This window comes from Antechinus flavipes, chromosome 2 (assembly GCF_016432865.1).
Source record: "Antechinus flavipes isolate AdamAnt ecotype Samford, QLD, Australia chromosome 2, AdamAnt_v2, whole genome shotgun sequence".
In the NCBI taxonomy this organism is placed as follows: Eukaryota; Metazoa; Chordata; class Mammalia; order Dasyuromorphia; family Dasyuridae; genus Antechinus; species Antechinus flavipes.
The window spans coordinates 590,538,503-590,555,670 of NC_067399.1; positions in this window are offsets into that span (position 1 = coordinate 590,538,503).

Here is a 17,168-nt window from a genome sequence, read left to right on the forward strand (position 1 = left end):
TGGTACTGCTTTAACCAAACTGAGACCTTTTGAAGACTTTCTCTTAAAAAGGTCAAGGTCACTCATTTCATCCAGAGTCATCTTAAGTCCTCCTGGTCTATATCCTGCCACTGGACCCAGATGCTCTGGAGGGGGGAAGTGAGGCAGGTGACCTTGCACAGCCCTCCCTCACTTAAATCTATTTCTCTTGCATATCATGGCATCCTCTCCCTAAAGTCATGGTCCTCTGAGAACAAAGGACAAAACAATCTATCCTACATCCCTTTGAGTTGTGCCAATAGGATAAAAATAATGTATAAATTATATGAGGACAGACTGACAGGGAATAGAGCATTAGCCTGGGGATCAGAGACTTAGGTTTTAACATTCCCTTTGTTGCTATTTAGCTGTGTGACAACTCACTTAACTGCAATAAGTCTGTTTCTTCCTCACTTAAATGACATTTGAACTAGATTAATTTTGATGGTCCCTTCCAGCTCTGACATTTGCATAAAAGATTCATATGTCATCCTATCAAGGCAGAGAGGCAGTGTGGTGTGAACCGTCTGGATAATGGGCTAGCCTCAGAGCCAGGAAGAATCAGATTCAAGTCTTTGCCACCTGCTGGCTATATCATCCTGGGTAAGTCACTTTCACTATGCTATAAAACTCTCATGGTTGAATTTGCATAGAAGTTCCTGTCATACTGGAAATACCTTATAATAACAAATCTTGAATCCAGTCATTATCTATCCATATAACATATTTATACTTTGGCATTAATCTAAGCAAGTAAAAATCATGGCATCTTTCAGGCATTCAATTCAATTTTAAAAGCATTAAATAGCACCTACTCTGCACAAAGTATTGTTCTAGATTATAGAAACAGATTTTTTTAATCTCCTTAAGGAGTTTATGTTCTACTAGAATCATAGTAGGCAAGTGGGATGTGAGAGTGTTTTTTTTTTTACTATATCAATCAATAATTTTTATGACAGATTGTCAACTCACTAATATATATATGTATATATGTAATATATACATATATATATATTATACATAAAGCTAGTTTATCTACCTAATATTCCTCTGGTGGCCTAAATAGATGAAGTTTACTTTTTGTCCCCTTTTTTCATACCCATCAACAAATTGAAATGAATTTGAGGCAGCTAGATGGTGTGGTGGATAGAGTACCAGCACTGGAGTCGGTAAGATCTTAGTTCAAATCTGTCTCACATATTTAACACATGCTATCTAACTGATCCTGAGCAAGCCACCTAATCACAACCATTTTGTGGAAAAGAAAAGAAAATATTTTTATTTAAGCTTTTTAATTTTTAAAAGATATTCATGGATAATTTTTCAGTCTTAATCCTTGCAAAACCTTGTACTCCAATTTCCCCCCTTCCTCCCACCCCTCCCCTAGATAGTAAGTAATCCAATATATGTTTTTAAAAATATATGCAAAATCCAATATATGCATGCATATTTATACAATTATCTTCCTACACAAGAAAAATCAGATCAAAAGGGAAAAAATAAGAAAGTAAAATGCAAGCAAACAACAACAGAAAGAGTGAAAAATGATATGTTGTGATCCACACTCAGTTTCCACAGTCCTCTCTCTGGATGTAAATGGCTCTCTTCATCACAAGATGTTTGGAACTGGTCTGTAATCATCTTATTGTGAAAAGAGCCATGTCCATCAGAAATGATCATCATACAAACTTGTTACTGTATACAATGATCTGGTTCTGCTCAAGAAATGATATTTTAAAAGCATAAATGTTGTCTTTTAATTCAAAGTCACAGATTGTTAATTCTGATTAAATTCCTCTGGAACTTCCAAGTTGGACATCTTGATCCCTTTCATTTGGCTGCATGAAAGAAAACCCAATGGTACCATCATTCTGAAAGCATGAAGAGACCTTAAATATTATCTAATCCAATCATCTCATTTTAGTTCTATACTTGGAGTCAGGCAAAACTGTTTCTAATGTAACCCCCTCATTTTAGTCCTATATTTGGGGTCAGGAAGACCTGCATTTAATACAGTCACTTCATTTTAAAACTGTATTTAAAATCTGGAAGACTTGCATGCAAAATTTATTTATGACACTGAGGAGACTTAAAATGATGGGAAAGTTATTAAACCTCTTTAAACCTTGGTTTTCTCATCTGTAAAAAAGGGGATATTTCACTTATAGTACTTTCTCAAGTGTAAACTAGGAATAATTTTACCTCTAGTATTTACTTCACTGGTTATTGTGTAAGTCCAACGAGATAATGTTAGAAAGGGTGCTTTGCAAATCTTAAACTGTGATAGGAGTGTCAACTATTCTTATCATCACAGATAAGAAAACTCAAAAAGGAGACATGATTTCATCAAGATCACTCAATACATGATCACATTTGTCCAAGATCAGAAAGAAAACTGGAACTGGGATCTAGGTCTTCTGACTCACACACCAGATTCTAGGCCAATTTTGCAATCAGTGATGATTCCAAATGAACTCACAGAAATGTGCTTTGTTCTACCTTCTCAGGGGAAAATATTTATATATATTCATCTGCTCTCATTTCTAGATCCTCTCTAGATCTTGGCTAGTACATCAAGGTTATCTCCATAGAGAACCTCTCTGGTAGTCCACATTGTGTTTTTATTCTTCCTTAAGTTAATATTTTAGATCTTTATTCTATCCATGTATTTTCTAATATATTCTTCTGTCTCACTAATGACTGGAAACTTGCAGCAACTGTTTCCATAAAACATTATCTCATTATCTCATTTTGCCTCTCACCACAAAGTACTTTATAACTTTGAAAGAGATGCATTAAAAAATTAATTTAATTCAATTAATGGAGGGTGTCATGGACTGCTCAATTGAAACTCAGACACATTTAAAGCATAGAATACCTGTCCAATTATTTCCCTTGTTGTATAATTAGCACAGACTTTTCTTCTACCCATCCCAGCTAACATTCCCAGGAAGGAAAGAATGCTTGTAAATAACAGTAAGTTATTTTAGTCTCCAGCAGCTTGCAATCCCGAATGCAACTTTTGACTTGTGGCTTCCAAGCAAAAATGTGCATTACATAGCCAGGTTAATAAAATTAACCCTTTTTTTACTGTTTCATCATTAAATTCACCATGCAATAATCCATAGTAATACCTAACAATTGATTATCAACAAAATCTACTGAAAACTTCCTGCATACTGAACACTGTATTAAAGGAAAGATTAACTAAAGTACAGTTTTGGATCCCATGAATGATTCACATCCAAATAAACAAAACAAATTAGAACCTGATATGTACACAGAGATACAAATAAGGTTTAGAGGAGTTCTAAGGAAAGAAGGTCATCAATGACTTTCTGATGGAAATGACATTTGATTAGAGCTATGAAGGAAGAGTAGAGTTCTAATAGATAGAAAGATAGGATTGAGAGGAGTATAGGGAAAGGAGAGATATGTCTGTCTTTAAAGAAATCTGTACCCCCAATCTGTAGATCTCACAATAAAAAAGATAATACCTCAGTTAACTTAGATTCTCCAATGCATCTCATATGTGTAGATACTCTCTCCAATACCAATCACAATCCACTCACATCCTTTCATCCTGACAGACTGTTGTCCATATCTTTTCATAAATACTTAACAGAAAATTCACTCAATATGTAAGCATTCTAGGGCAGCTACATGGCCCAGTGGAGAAAGCACCATCCCTGAAGTCAGGAGGAGCTGAGTTCAAATCTGCCTTCAGACACTTAATACCTCCTAGCTATGTGACCCTGGGCAAGCCACTTAACCCCAATTGCCTCAAGGAAAAAAAATTAAGTATTCTTCCTCTATTTTTTTTTAATTTTGTGGACATCAACAGAGGAAATATACAGTTCATTATTTATCCCTTGATCACATGTATCTTCTTTTCTCATCATACATCTTCCTGATGACATTTTTACTTTGCTACAATTCTTTATTGATACTGTGTTGCAACTTACTTAGACTCACCATTTACCTCTCAAATGCCCTGTGAATGACTCTCAACTTTACTCATTCTGAGACTGGAATATTCCATGATTCTTGATCTTGATCATGATCTTAAACATCAGTGATAGGTGGGTTACATAGGTAGAGCATTTATTAAGCACTTGCTAAGTGTCAGATGCCATGCTAAGCACTGAGGATACAAATACAAGCAAATAAGATTGTCCCTACTCTCAAAGAGCTTACATTCTAATGGGAGGGGAATAACATATCAAGTCATACTGTAAAGGAGAGTAGATGGTATTCATTTGGACAAGGGGAGAAAATGGTACAAAGTTTCACGGACGCCTAGAGACTCACAAGATGAAACAAAAATTTCATCTGTAAGATCTGAAGGAGTCAGGGATGGAATCCAAGTTTCCTGTGAGGCAGAGATTAGAGAGTAGGTCCAAAGTAAAAAGATCATAATGTGGAGTTCACAGACTTGGCAAGATAAGGTAAAAAGCTAAACTTTTATTTCAGGGAGTATCTTGGGGTCATTTAAAAAAATGTAAGGTTTCCTCAAAGGTCATCTAGTTCATTTTCTTCTTCATATTCAATTCTGGTCTCAATTCATCATTTTCATTGCAGACATCACATTCAATATGGGCCTCCTCTGTGTGTAATTGATCTAGACTAGCTACTCTTCCCATATTTGTTTTCTTCACCAGAAAGTCTACTTCATGCAGCACATTTGAGAACTATGATGGCAAGACCATATGTAGTGGTTCTACTGCCATTTGTTAAGAAAAGATTTTGTTCTAAAATCTTACAAACCTATGTCATTTTTCATTTGTTGTTCTCCTTCAATTTCATCCTTAAATGCCCTCAAAATCATTTTGCTAAACTGGATATCTCACTAAGTTTTTTTAAACTTGTTTTATTCTGACTACTTCTTATGGTTTTATAAGGTGATAGTGCTAATAAATTTTCACAATGCTTCCCTGTTAATAATTTACCAACAAATTATCCTCATCTAAAAACCAATGTTGATCTTGGTCTCCATTTTCCTGCTTGGTGAGTAGTACAAGTATATGCTATCTAAGGAATTGTCAAGAGTTTTTTGGCCTTTTCCCACTAGTAATTGATTTATATCAGTTAAATCTCCTTAGAAAATGTTATTAGTATGTGATTATTTCTGCTCCATTATTAATTTCTTTTTTTAGCATAAAAAGTTTGTTTAAATAGAAGAGGTTGAAATTATTTTGACTATATGCCACATCTTCTTATTGTTATTTTTTCTCCTCTTTTAGTACTGATTTTTATTTTTGCTCTAACAAGTTAATGCCCTGGCTATATATGGACAGTTGACTAAGAAATAATTCCCATGTGGCTAAAAAGTAATTTCTTGTGCTTTTTTTTTTCAAATTGGAATCAGTTTCATTTGTGTGATGTTTTGGGTGCTCAACATATTTCTGTACTTGCTAACTTCCTTCCTGTGAACAGCATTGTTTACTTGAATTTTCATATATAGTCTAAGAGATTTATACCTCTCTCAGCTCTTACTCCTGAGCAATGTTTTTACCATATTTTTCCAGTGCTTATATGTACCCTTAAGTTAAAGTCATTGAGTACTAAAAGACTATGTTGACAATTTAGAAGATCTAAACAATATCTTTCAAAAATAGGTATTTAGTGAAAGAACCCAGGGATCTACAATAAGCTATTTATGATTTTTATTGTTAATTTAGATAAAAATATAGAGAAGCTGGGAGGGATAGCTAATATTTAGAATGATTTATAAGAATCTCAAAGATTCTTGATGGAATAGAATATTGGTCGAAATACACTCATTAAATTTAATAGGAAAAGTCTTTTTCTTGAGTTAAAAAAATTGACTTCACATATACAAGATGATAAAGGTATGGTTAGATAGCAGTGTGTCAGAAAAAAGACTTGGGGGTGTTAGTAGACAGGAAAACCAATGTGAGTCACAGTGTCATATGGCAGCCAAAAACACTAACTCAATGTCACTTGTACCAAAAAAGTCATAGTTTCTAGGGAAAAGGAGCCAATAGACCTGGTGCACTTTTCTCTAGGCAGACATTTGGAGTTTTGTGTCCATTTTTCTGTGTATCACAATTTAGATAGTGTATAAGCCAGAAAATGTCCAAAGGAAGTTGATCAAAATAGTTGGCCTCAAGTCAAGTATTGCTTGAAGTTCCTTCAAGCCCTTAAAAAAAGAAAACTCAGGAGAACATGATAAATGTCTTCATGTACTGAAAGAGTTGTCTTTAAAAGTGTCTTATTCTATTCGATCTCAAAGGATAAAACTAGGAGTAATAGATGGATGTTGCATGGGGTAAATGTAAGTTTTAATGTGAAACAAAATCTTCCTAACAAAGCTGTTTAAACGTGGTAGATAGGGGGTTCCCTCTCATTAGAGGTTTAAAGCAAAGACTTGATGATAACTTGTCCTAAATTGTATTGTAGTGGAGATTCTGTTATGAATTCAGGGTACACAAGATCAAAGACATCCAACACTCTGCCAAGGGATTCCCCAGCACTCCTGAGTGCTGCTTAAACCAGATTAAAATGTAACTGGGAAATATTTAACAAAAAAAAAAAAAGTAAAAATTCTAAAGACATAGATAACATTACATTTTAAAACTAAGTCTATATGCGCCCACAGGGATCTTTATATGTGGATTAGTGGTCCCTTTTTCTACTTAAGATTCATATCACTACACTACATAGCCTCTAAAGTCCCTTCCAACTCAAATAATCTGTGGTTTTCTCTTGAGGGCAGTACAGTGTTCTACAATGGTATGATCTTTTATGGCAGGATAGAATAATAGCTCTCCTCAATTTAGTAGAAGCAGATAATGGTGACTGTTTGTCATGCAAGTATAATATAATACCTATTTTGGACTCAAAATATAAGTAAACAGAGAACATTTGTTGATGTGAAAGTCAGTATTAATTTCCAGAGGGTTCAGAAAATACATTTTGGTTTCTATGGAAAGAAGCTGAGGGACAGAATTACAAAATTCGAGAATTGGAAGGGAACTCAATAGCTAATTTTCGGTCCAGCCTAAACTCAAAAACATGCCTATTATAAGCTACCCAACAAGTAATCATCTAGCTCTGCTTAAAGAACTCTAAAGTTTCTCAATTGGTCAAAGTATTTGAACAGGCAATTTTCAAATGAAGAAATTAAAGTCACTTATATAGAAAAATGCTCTAAATTTCTATTAATTAGAGAAATGCAGATTGAAACAATTCTGAGGTATCACCTCAAATCTATCAGATTGGCTATTATGATAGAAAAGGAAAATGCTAAATATTAGAGAGGATGTGGAAAATTGGAACATTAATGCAGCTGGTAGAATTATGAACTGATTCAATTATTCTGGAAAACAATTTGAAACTATGCCCAAAGGGTTATAAAATTGTGCATACCCTTTAATCTAGCAATAGCCTTATCCCAAAGAGATCATAAAAAATGAAAAAGGATACACATCTACAAAATTGTTTATAGCAGCTCTCTTTGTGGTGGCAAAGAATTGGAAATTGAGGGGATGCCCATCATTTGGGGAATGGCTGAACAAATTGTGGTGTATGAATATAAATGGAATATTATTGTTCTATAAAAAATGGTGACCAGGCAGATTTCAGAAAAACTGGCAAAGATTTACATGAACTGATGTTGAGTGAAATGAGTAAAATCAGAACATTGTACACAGTAACAGTAACATTGTGTGGATGATCAACTTTGATAGATTTTGCTCTTCTCAGAAATATAATAATCTAAGGCAATTCCAAAATGAAACTGGAAGATGATGATGAAAAAATGCTATCCATATCCAAAAAAAGAATTATGGGGTATGAATTTGGATCAAAGCATATGTGATTTTTTTCATGGTTTTTCCTCTTTTATTTTGATTCTTCTTTCACAATAAGATTAATGAGAAAATATTTAAAATGTGATTGTACATGGATAACCTATATCAGATTGATTGCTATTTGGGAGGAGGTTGAGGGAGAGAAGGAGAAAAATAGAAATCAAAAACATAAGAAAGGTTGAAAATTAATAAAATTTTAAAAAGAATTCTTAGGAAAAAAAATAACCCATTTCAAAGAAAGCAATTCCACTTTTGGACAGCTCTAATTATTGGGAAGTCTCTCCTGACATCAAACCTAATTATTATCTCATTTTACCTTCCACCCATGATGCTGAGTCAGCCTTCTGGGACCAAACAGAACAAGTCCATCTTTCTTCAACATAACAGCCTTTAAATAGTGGAAGAGAGCTATTATATTCCCCCTGAGTTTTTTTTTTCCCCCTGCACTCTAAATATGACCAGTGTTTTCATTTGACTCTCCCATGTCCTGGATTCAAAGCCTTTCCCAATTCTGATTAATCCACCTCTAGACATGCTCAAGATTATGAATGTCCCCCTTTAACTGTAGTGCTCAGAATTTGATGTAATACTCCAGACAATGTCTGACAAAGGCACAATCACATAACTAGGAACATTCAAATTTAGAATATTTGGGGGAATTGGAATATTTTTAGAAAACAGAATGGATTTACAGATTACAAAAATGCAACCATCTTCATTGTGATAGATATATTATTACTTTAAATTTTTCCCATTTCTAAAAAACTATGATTTGAAGTTAATATATTGCATCAGCAATGTCTCTTTTAGACATTAAAGAAAATAACTTTGTCCACATGGGATTAAACAAAGTCATAGTTCATTATATCTGTCCCACCTTAAACAATTACATTTTCTTATTATTTTAGGGTTTATTCTAGCCTTTCAACAGTGTCTCACATCCTTTAATCTTGTTTTCTTTCTTTCATATAGTGCTCAGTACAGTGTGTTGAATATGATAGGCATTTAATAAATTCCCATAGGAAGAAAGAAGGAAGAGAAAGAAAAACTTTTAACTGTCTTAGTCAACAAGTAATCATAGATGGTATCCAGATCACTAAGACATCAAGTGAATGAACTGGACTTAAAGTGAAACAATGTATATTCAAATCCCCATTCCAAAAATTACTTTCTGGATCTCTGTAGGACAGTCACTCAACCTCTCTAATCTTCACTTTCTTCATCAGTAAAAATTGAGATGAATAATAACTGTCATGTCTACCTTATAGAAATAGTATTAGAACAACTAAAATAATAGATTTCTTACATTAGAAATTTCAATTCAAATATAATTCAAATTGTAATTTAATAATCCTGATAGGATCCTTAAAGGCAGTGAAATTTCTGGACAGTTACCAAGTTTTCTCTTCACTTTGGATTGAGTAAATCTCAACTAAGAGTTGCAAAGGAAAATGAATATGAAAATTCAGTTCTTGTTTTCCAGAAATCGATCCAAAAATGGTACTATCAGCTGAGTGGCTAAGCTCTTGTTAAATTAACTCACTGTCTGATGCAATGAAACCACTTTATGCATTTGTAAAAATATCAATAGAAGAAGATAATTAGAAGTACACTATATAATCCAATTGTTTACCTAAGTGAGTCATCTTTCTGTCTCATTGTTAACACTCCATTAGCTCATCAGCTTACCAAATTATTTCTCATTAGAGTATTTGGATTGATTAACACTTGTAATCCATTTGGAACTGTTCTAAATTAATTAATATTAATTATCAAGGACCTTGAGAAAACTTACCTCAAAATGGTTGACTGCTCCCAAACAGCATGAAGCCTCAGTTTGTAATATATCGCCTAGAACAATACTACCTTCAATTATTTCACCATAGGGTTGATACATTCTTCTTGCTAAAACACAGATTTCAGTATGTCTCTCCCCTGACCAAACATCTACCATGGCTTTCCATTTCCTGTCATACAAATCCTAAAATTTATCTGCCTGACTTTCAAGGCATCAAGAAGATGTCCAAATTTAATTCCCAACTACTGTCCACCATATACCCAAAGTAACTTCAGCCTGATCTTCTCACTATTCCTGGTATTCATGGCTTTCATCATAATTTGTAGAATATACTATCATCAAGTATTGGCAAATAACTCAAAAGTCATCTGTCAAACCCTTTAGTTTTACAGGTAGAGAAACGAACTCAAGGATATAAACTCAAATGTTCAGGCAATTCACATGCATAATAAAGATCAAATTTGAACACAAACTCTCTATACTTAGAACCAGTTCTCTTCCCAGGTTTAGCTTACCTTCCTTCTCCTATCTGTCTAAAAATTAACCATCCTTCAAGACCAAACATGAGTACAACTGTTCCACTGAACCATTCCCAATAGTTCAAGCCCATTGTTTGAGGCATAAAACATCCTTAATTAAATATTCACCTATTTTCTATTTGTTTATTATGTGTGTGCTTTTCTCCCAACTAGGCTATAAGCTTATCTCAAGGGGAGGGATTATGGACTATATTGCTCCATTATTCTGCAAAACACCTAGAATAGCACTTGATATATTGAAGGAATTCAATAACATTTCTTTGTTGTTCTGTCACTTCAGTCACATCTGACTCATTATGACCCCTCTTGGTGTCTTCTTAGCAAAAATACTGGAGTAGATTGCTGTTTCCTTCTCCAACTCATTTTATAAATAAGGAACTGAGGCAAAAAGATTTAAGTTACTTGTTCTGGGTTATAAAACTAGTAAGCATCTGTGGCTAGATCTGAATTCAGATCTGGCTCCAGGCATGGAGCCATTCTATCCACTGTACCACTTAGGTGCCCCAATCCTTATCTCCTATGTCTACTACATTCTTAGATGGCTAGATTATACTTTGTATAGAATCAGAGAAAATTCCTTACCTAAATCAGAGCTCTACCCTTCAATTATTTTTAATAGTACACTTGAATACTTTTAGTGATGGAGAGCCCGCTACCAATGAAGGAACTGTGCTCTATTTCTCAGTAACTCTGTTAAATAATCCTTTGTTTTATTGAACTAAAATTTGTCTCTATATACTTTCTGCTTACTGGCCTTAATTTAGCTTTCCAGGATCAAACAGCAGTTTTAATCCCTCTTCCATATAACAGCCCCTGAAAGAGTCAAAGAAAATAGCCACCATTTCCAAACCACACTTCTCCAAACTAAGCATTTCTAGCTCCTTTAACAAATATTTGTATGGTATGATTTTTGAGACCCCTCTCAATCCATGTTTCCCAAATCCTCTGAACTAAATTTTTGCCTTTGGTTGCTAACATATTCTCAGGGAGAGAGATTGATACTCGGAAGGATTATAAAAAGTTCTTTGTTGATTTTGTCTTCACAGCTGAGGCTTTTTGGTGTTTTTGGTGCCCAAGATCTTGAACAGTTTGGTGGAAAGGGAGAGAGAGAGAGAGAAAGACAGATAGAGATAAGAGAGGGACAGAGAGAGAGAGAGAGAGAGAGAGAAAGAAAGAAATGAGAGAGAAGAGAGAGAAGAGAGGGAGAGAGAAGGAGCAGAAAGTGGAGGAGAAACCTTTGTCTTAGATTTTTGCTAGGTAACTTTATGTAAGTCAGTTCCCCTTTTTGATTTTTCATTTCTTTCTCCTCTGCAAAAAGAGGTGGTTTTACAAGTTTAGTTATCTGACCCATTTGAGCTCTAACATGTATGGTTCTGAAATATCATAAGGTTCAAATTGCATTGAGCTTATTAAAATAAATGATGATACACATTAAATTTAGCATAATTTACCAACAAATTTTCAATTAAAAGGTCTTAATTCAACTTCATTAGAACTCATACTATTTTATAGGTGGTATATCTATTGCATGGTCTCTGGCTGAGAAAATCAAGGACCAATGTAGGACCGGGCAAATTTAACAAAAGATCAACTTAATAAGTTTCAGTACCCACTTGTCTATGATGTCTAAACCCTTTATATGTATTCTCAAATATCCGAAACCTATCTTAGGCATTTTTTTGTATTCTAGCTTTTTATAAACAAATCTAAGGAAATCTGGTTTTCTGTCTTATGTGAAAATTGGAAAAAGAGCTGAAAGTGGGAATAGGTACTAGAGCCGGCCCCAAATTACAGAACAAAGGAAGAAATAGAAGAGATAGACCATACCTGATCCCAAATTATCTCAAAAGAGGGGGAGCCAAATAGGCTCAAAAACCAAGATCAGAGAGATTTGACATCTAGAGCCAGAACTGTTAAACAGTGTCAAGTGCCCTCTTCATCAATTCTGATGTGATGCCTTAAGACACTCAGAAGTTTGGCAAGATCTCTGATGATCTCCTTGTATAGGCAGACTAGGTAGGAGTCTGCAACAGAGGCCATGAATAACCTTCCACTTTAATAAATATTTTACTGAACCCTGAACAAAACGAAGATCAATAGTCTTATTGTCTCTATCTTAAGGACCTTACCAACTAGGATAAGAATGTCTGGGACTGCATTGGAACACAATCTGATAAGTACCGAACAATAGGCAGGAAAGATGCTTTATCATTCAGAGTAGGGAATGATCACGTCTGTCCATTATTGAGTCAGAGATGTAGATCAGGAAAGGATTCTTGGGAGAAATGGTATCAGGCCTTTGAAAGATAGACTCAATAGACAGAGGTAGAGGTGTTGGCAGAGCTAAGATAGGAAAGAGGAGTGCCATGTTTGAAAATTAAAAAGTAGTATAATTCAGTTAGAATACAGTGTATTTTAGGGAAAATGGGAAGAAAAGGCAAAAATAACACTTTAGGGCCAAAGTGGGCCTTGAAGGCCAAGATATGGCACTAGGAATATGATGTGAAGGGAACTGCTACAAGTTAAAAAAAAAAAAAAAAGAATAGAAATCTACTCTGGGTTTTAAAATGGCATCCAACTGTCATAAACAACTTAACCTGGGCAGGGAGGGAGGAGGGGAGTTGCGGGGGAGAGGGGTTATAGACTATTAGTAGAATTTAGGCTGGCCCAGTATTTTAAAGATTTCATCCTCTCAATCTATATATGCTTATATAGATATATACATACATACACACACACACACACACACACACACAATAGAACACAGAAGAAACATGGCAGATCATGTAAGGTAATGAAACAGAAACAGAGAAAGATAGAGAGACACAGAAACAGACAGAGATGGGGACAAGGTACAGAGACACAAAGAGAGGGAGAGACAGAAAAAGACAGAGAGTAGAAATAAGTTTATTGGTGAAAAACTTTAAAATAAAACTACAGAGATAAAAGACTTCCTTGCCAATGATTCTGAAACTTTTTCTAATGGAAGACTGAGCCCCTCTCACTCCTAGAACCAAGGCCCAGGGCAAAGCAGAAAAAAGGAAAGACTGTGACTAAGGGTAAAGCAGGCCAGATGGAATAAGGCAAAGGGCATGTAAAAAACGCTGAGGATCAAAAGATTCTGCCTTAAGGTTCTTGAAAATAGACCACTAAAAGATGCTTGATAAACAGTCTGAATGCTTCCAAATTCCAAAAAGCTTTTTTTTAATCCCCCCACCCCCGCCAAAAAAAAAAAAAAAAAAAAGGAAAAAAAAGGGACATTAGATGTACTTCATACCTGTAATTAAATCTTCCGGATTCATGGCTTCTTTCAAATCCCAATATAATCTCACCTTTTACAAGAAGTCTTCTCTGATCCTTCTTGATACTAGTGCCTTCCCTCTGTAGACTATTTCCAATTTTTTCTGTATTTGTTTGTACATAGCTCTTTGAATGTTGTCTCCCCTATTAGACTGTGAGCTTCTTGAGAACAGGAACTGTACTTTTCCTTTGTTTGTGTCCTTAGTAAAGTGCCTAGTAAATAATAGCTTATTAATAGATGTTTACTGACATGCTGCCTGGGGTGCCTGCAGTCAAGATTTTGAGTGTGTTCCACAAATGGTGGATAAAAGAGTGTCAGTGTTCACACTATAGTAAAGGGATAGGAGTGATCTCATTTATGCCACCTTAGAAATTTATCAGTGCCCACCATAGCCAAATCTGGAACATTCATCCAGGGGCAGTTTGCCTTGTACATAGATTATCTGAACTTTTTGCTCTTGCTTTTTCTGTTGTTTCTCATTTTCCTGCTCATTTTCTTAATGGTATTCTTCCTTTTTGCTGACCCTTTTTGACCATCTCACCAATCATAAGTTTCTCCATCTGGGGAAATTCAAAGGGATAAAACTGATATCCCACAGGATTTTTATTATAAAGTGAATTTGCATAATTGCATATTTATAAGTCTTTTTCACCAAACCAACTTGGAAAAAAAATCTACTAACTCCAAATTCATCTTCATTCCAGTTTCTTATAAACATTTGCATTTATTCATGCAAATGTTCATTTTCCCTGCTCTCATTTCCTCCTCCTCTTTCCAAAGTCAGTCCTACCATTAACTCTATTATAGACAACTCCATATTTGGAGTCTCCAAAAAGACTCCATGGCTAAGAGTCACAATATTTATTTTTCTTCTTCCCTTTTTCCTTTGAACAAAAACCTGTAAAATCTTCTTTCAGAGTCAGACTTTGTCCACTCTTTTTCCCCATTTTTTTTTTCATTTCCATTCACTAAACATTCATAAAGCAACTACCATGTGTTAGCTATAGTGCTACTCCACTAGATATGGAAATAAAAACTTATCAGTTTCTGCCTTAAAGGATTTCACATTCTTTAATGGGAATATAACTCATTCAAAGGTAGAATTAGGATTTAGGATTTCATTGGTAGGAAGTTCTTGCTAAGGAATTTCTTTTAACTCACATAGGTCAGCGCCTTCTCTACAAAGTATAGTCTTAGCAGATTTCCTAGAGTTTTTTTTTTTACTGGTTGTTCCCTAGATCTAGAATGTTCTCTAAGCCCTAGATTCCCTACCTTTCTTTAAGTTTCAGCTCAAATTCTACCTACTACGAGATTTTTTTTTCAGTCCTTCTTCCCCCTATCCCAGTATTTCTCCTCTGAAATTACTTTCAATGTACCCTTGTATGTATTTGTTTACATGTTATCTATACTAGAATTAGATATACTAGAATTAGAATTAGAATGTCACTTGAAAACAGGTACTTCCTAATCTCTGTGCTTAGTGCAGTATCTGGAACAGTAACCCCTCAATGAATGCTTGTTGATTTGACTTGACTGAAAAGTTGTGATTTTCTAAAGGTCATATGGCCAAAACAGGACAAAGATAAGGAATTGCAAAGTATATATATTAAAATATGTCTGCTTGGAACTTCATATTGACTTTCGCTGAAATTTATTTTGTAATACATTCCATCTGACATCTTTGTTTTATTTTCATCTTCTTTCCTGCAGCTCCCTAACTTTATTTTTTCTATGCTCATTTCTCCAAGCTATTTTCTATTTCATGGGTAAAGAGCTCCTTTGATACTCTGCAATATCTTTGGACATATTTTCCTACTCTCCCAAATCTCTTACATTGGTCTTAGGTCCAGAATTAGAAGGAATTGTAAAGGTTTCCTAAACCAACCTATTAATTTCATAGATGGGGAAACAGAAATCCAGGAAGTGTAAATGGCTATAACTCAAAGCAAAATAGGTAATAAATGTCAGAATCAAGATTCAAACCCAGGTTCTCTGACTGGATTCCTTGTTTTCTTCTGTACATAGAAAGTATTGGTTCTGATGTTACTAGTAGAAAAGGAAAGGGAGGAAGAAAAAAATTAGCATACTCCCCTTTTTAAAATAATATTTGATTAATAATTGTTGGATTTATCAACAGATTTTCAACTATCAGAATGACAATTTGATATAGCAGAAAGAGCGCTAGACCAGAAATAAATAATTCTTGGTTTGATTCATAGTTCTCCTACTTCTTTTAGTAGGAGTATTCAGTATTCCTAAAAAGTATTCAGGCAAATTATATGATGAAAAGACAACATTTGTAAAGCACTTGGCACAGAGTCTAGTATATAATTGGTGCTTAATAAATGCTATTCCCTTTCCCTCCCCATATGATCTTGTCTATAAAAATAGCTCTATTGTTGTGAAAAGCATATAAAATAAAATACATAAATGACTATCAGCATTCTTAAGTGTTAGTATAAATGTAAGTTTTTTATGATAACTGTTTCATAAAAATTAGCTATACTTGAATTTTTAAATAACCATCCTAATGTCTAATCTAAAGTCCTCTCATTAATCTTGTCCTCATTGGAAAAAGGGAGAATGATTTTTCACCCATGCATACAGACACACACCCAAAGCAATGTATGATTCACACAGGACCTCTTCTTGCATCTAGAAATGATTGGGTTGCCCTAAACTGATTCACAATTTTAAATGAACAGGATTCTTTAGAGAGAGAATGATCAAGTAAGTTAGTACTATAAAGGGGATGAAGTAAGGTAATGATCTCTAAGAGCTGTTATTTCTTAACTTCTTTCCCATTCCAACTTAAAAAGCATGTGCCCTTTGGGATAATTAACACAGATTTTAAATAATTCATGATATTGGGGGAGGGGAGAATTTGTAATACTATTCACAGTCTCAGCTCTGCCTCTATTTCTGGAATTTCCTAACTGACAGATGAAGAAAGAGCAGCCGCAAGACTAGAATGGGTTCATGTCCTGGGTAATTTTATTTTCCATGGAAATTTCCCTTCAGTATATTGCCTTGACCAATGGAAAACAAACTCTGTCATTTTGATTCTCACAATCACTTCCTGCAGGTTTCCTTTGGCTTTAGGACCAGCTTCTTAAAATCCTGACTTCGAGAGATTTTGATTCTCTTTTCCCTTTCCCCCCACCCCCATCTCTTCCTTTGTCATTTCTTCCTTCTATAATAAATCAGGCATATTTGAGGCTCAGGTTCACTGATTTTCTGGGGGGAAAAGTTCTTCTTTAAAGTCTCCATATCTCTGTATCTGTCTGTCTGTCTGTCTGTTTCTCTCTCTCTCTCTCTCTCTCTCTCTCTCTCTCTCTCTCTCTCTCTCTTTCTCTCTCTCTCTCTCTCTCTCTCTCTCTCTCTCTCTCTTCTCTCTCTCTCTCTCTCTCTCTCTCTCTCTCTCTCTCTCTCTCTCTCTTTTATTTTACATAGCAAAATATCTTTGGGTACATCCACATGATGACCTCAGAAGGAAAAGGTCTGACTACACAAACCTGAATGATAAATATGTTCAATGAGCCCAGCAGTATGATTTAAATGTGTATAGGCTTTCTGGATAGAGACAAGGGTGATGGATGTGAGACATTCACCCACAATTTTCATTACCATAATGAAGACAGATGCAGCAGACAGCAAAAAATGTCTATCTCACTAAT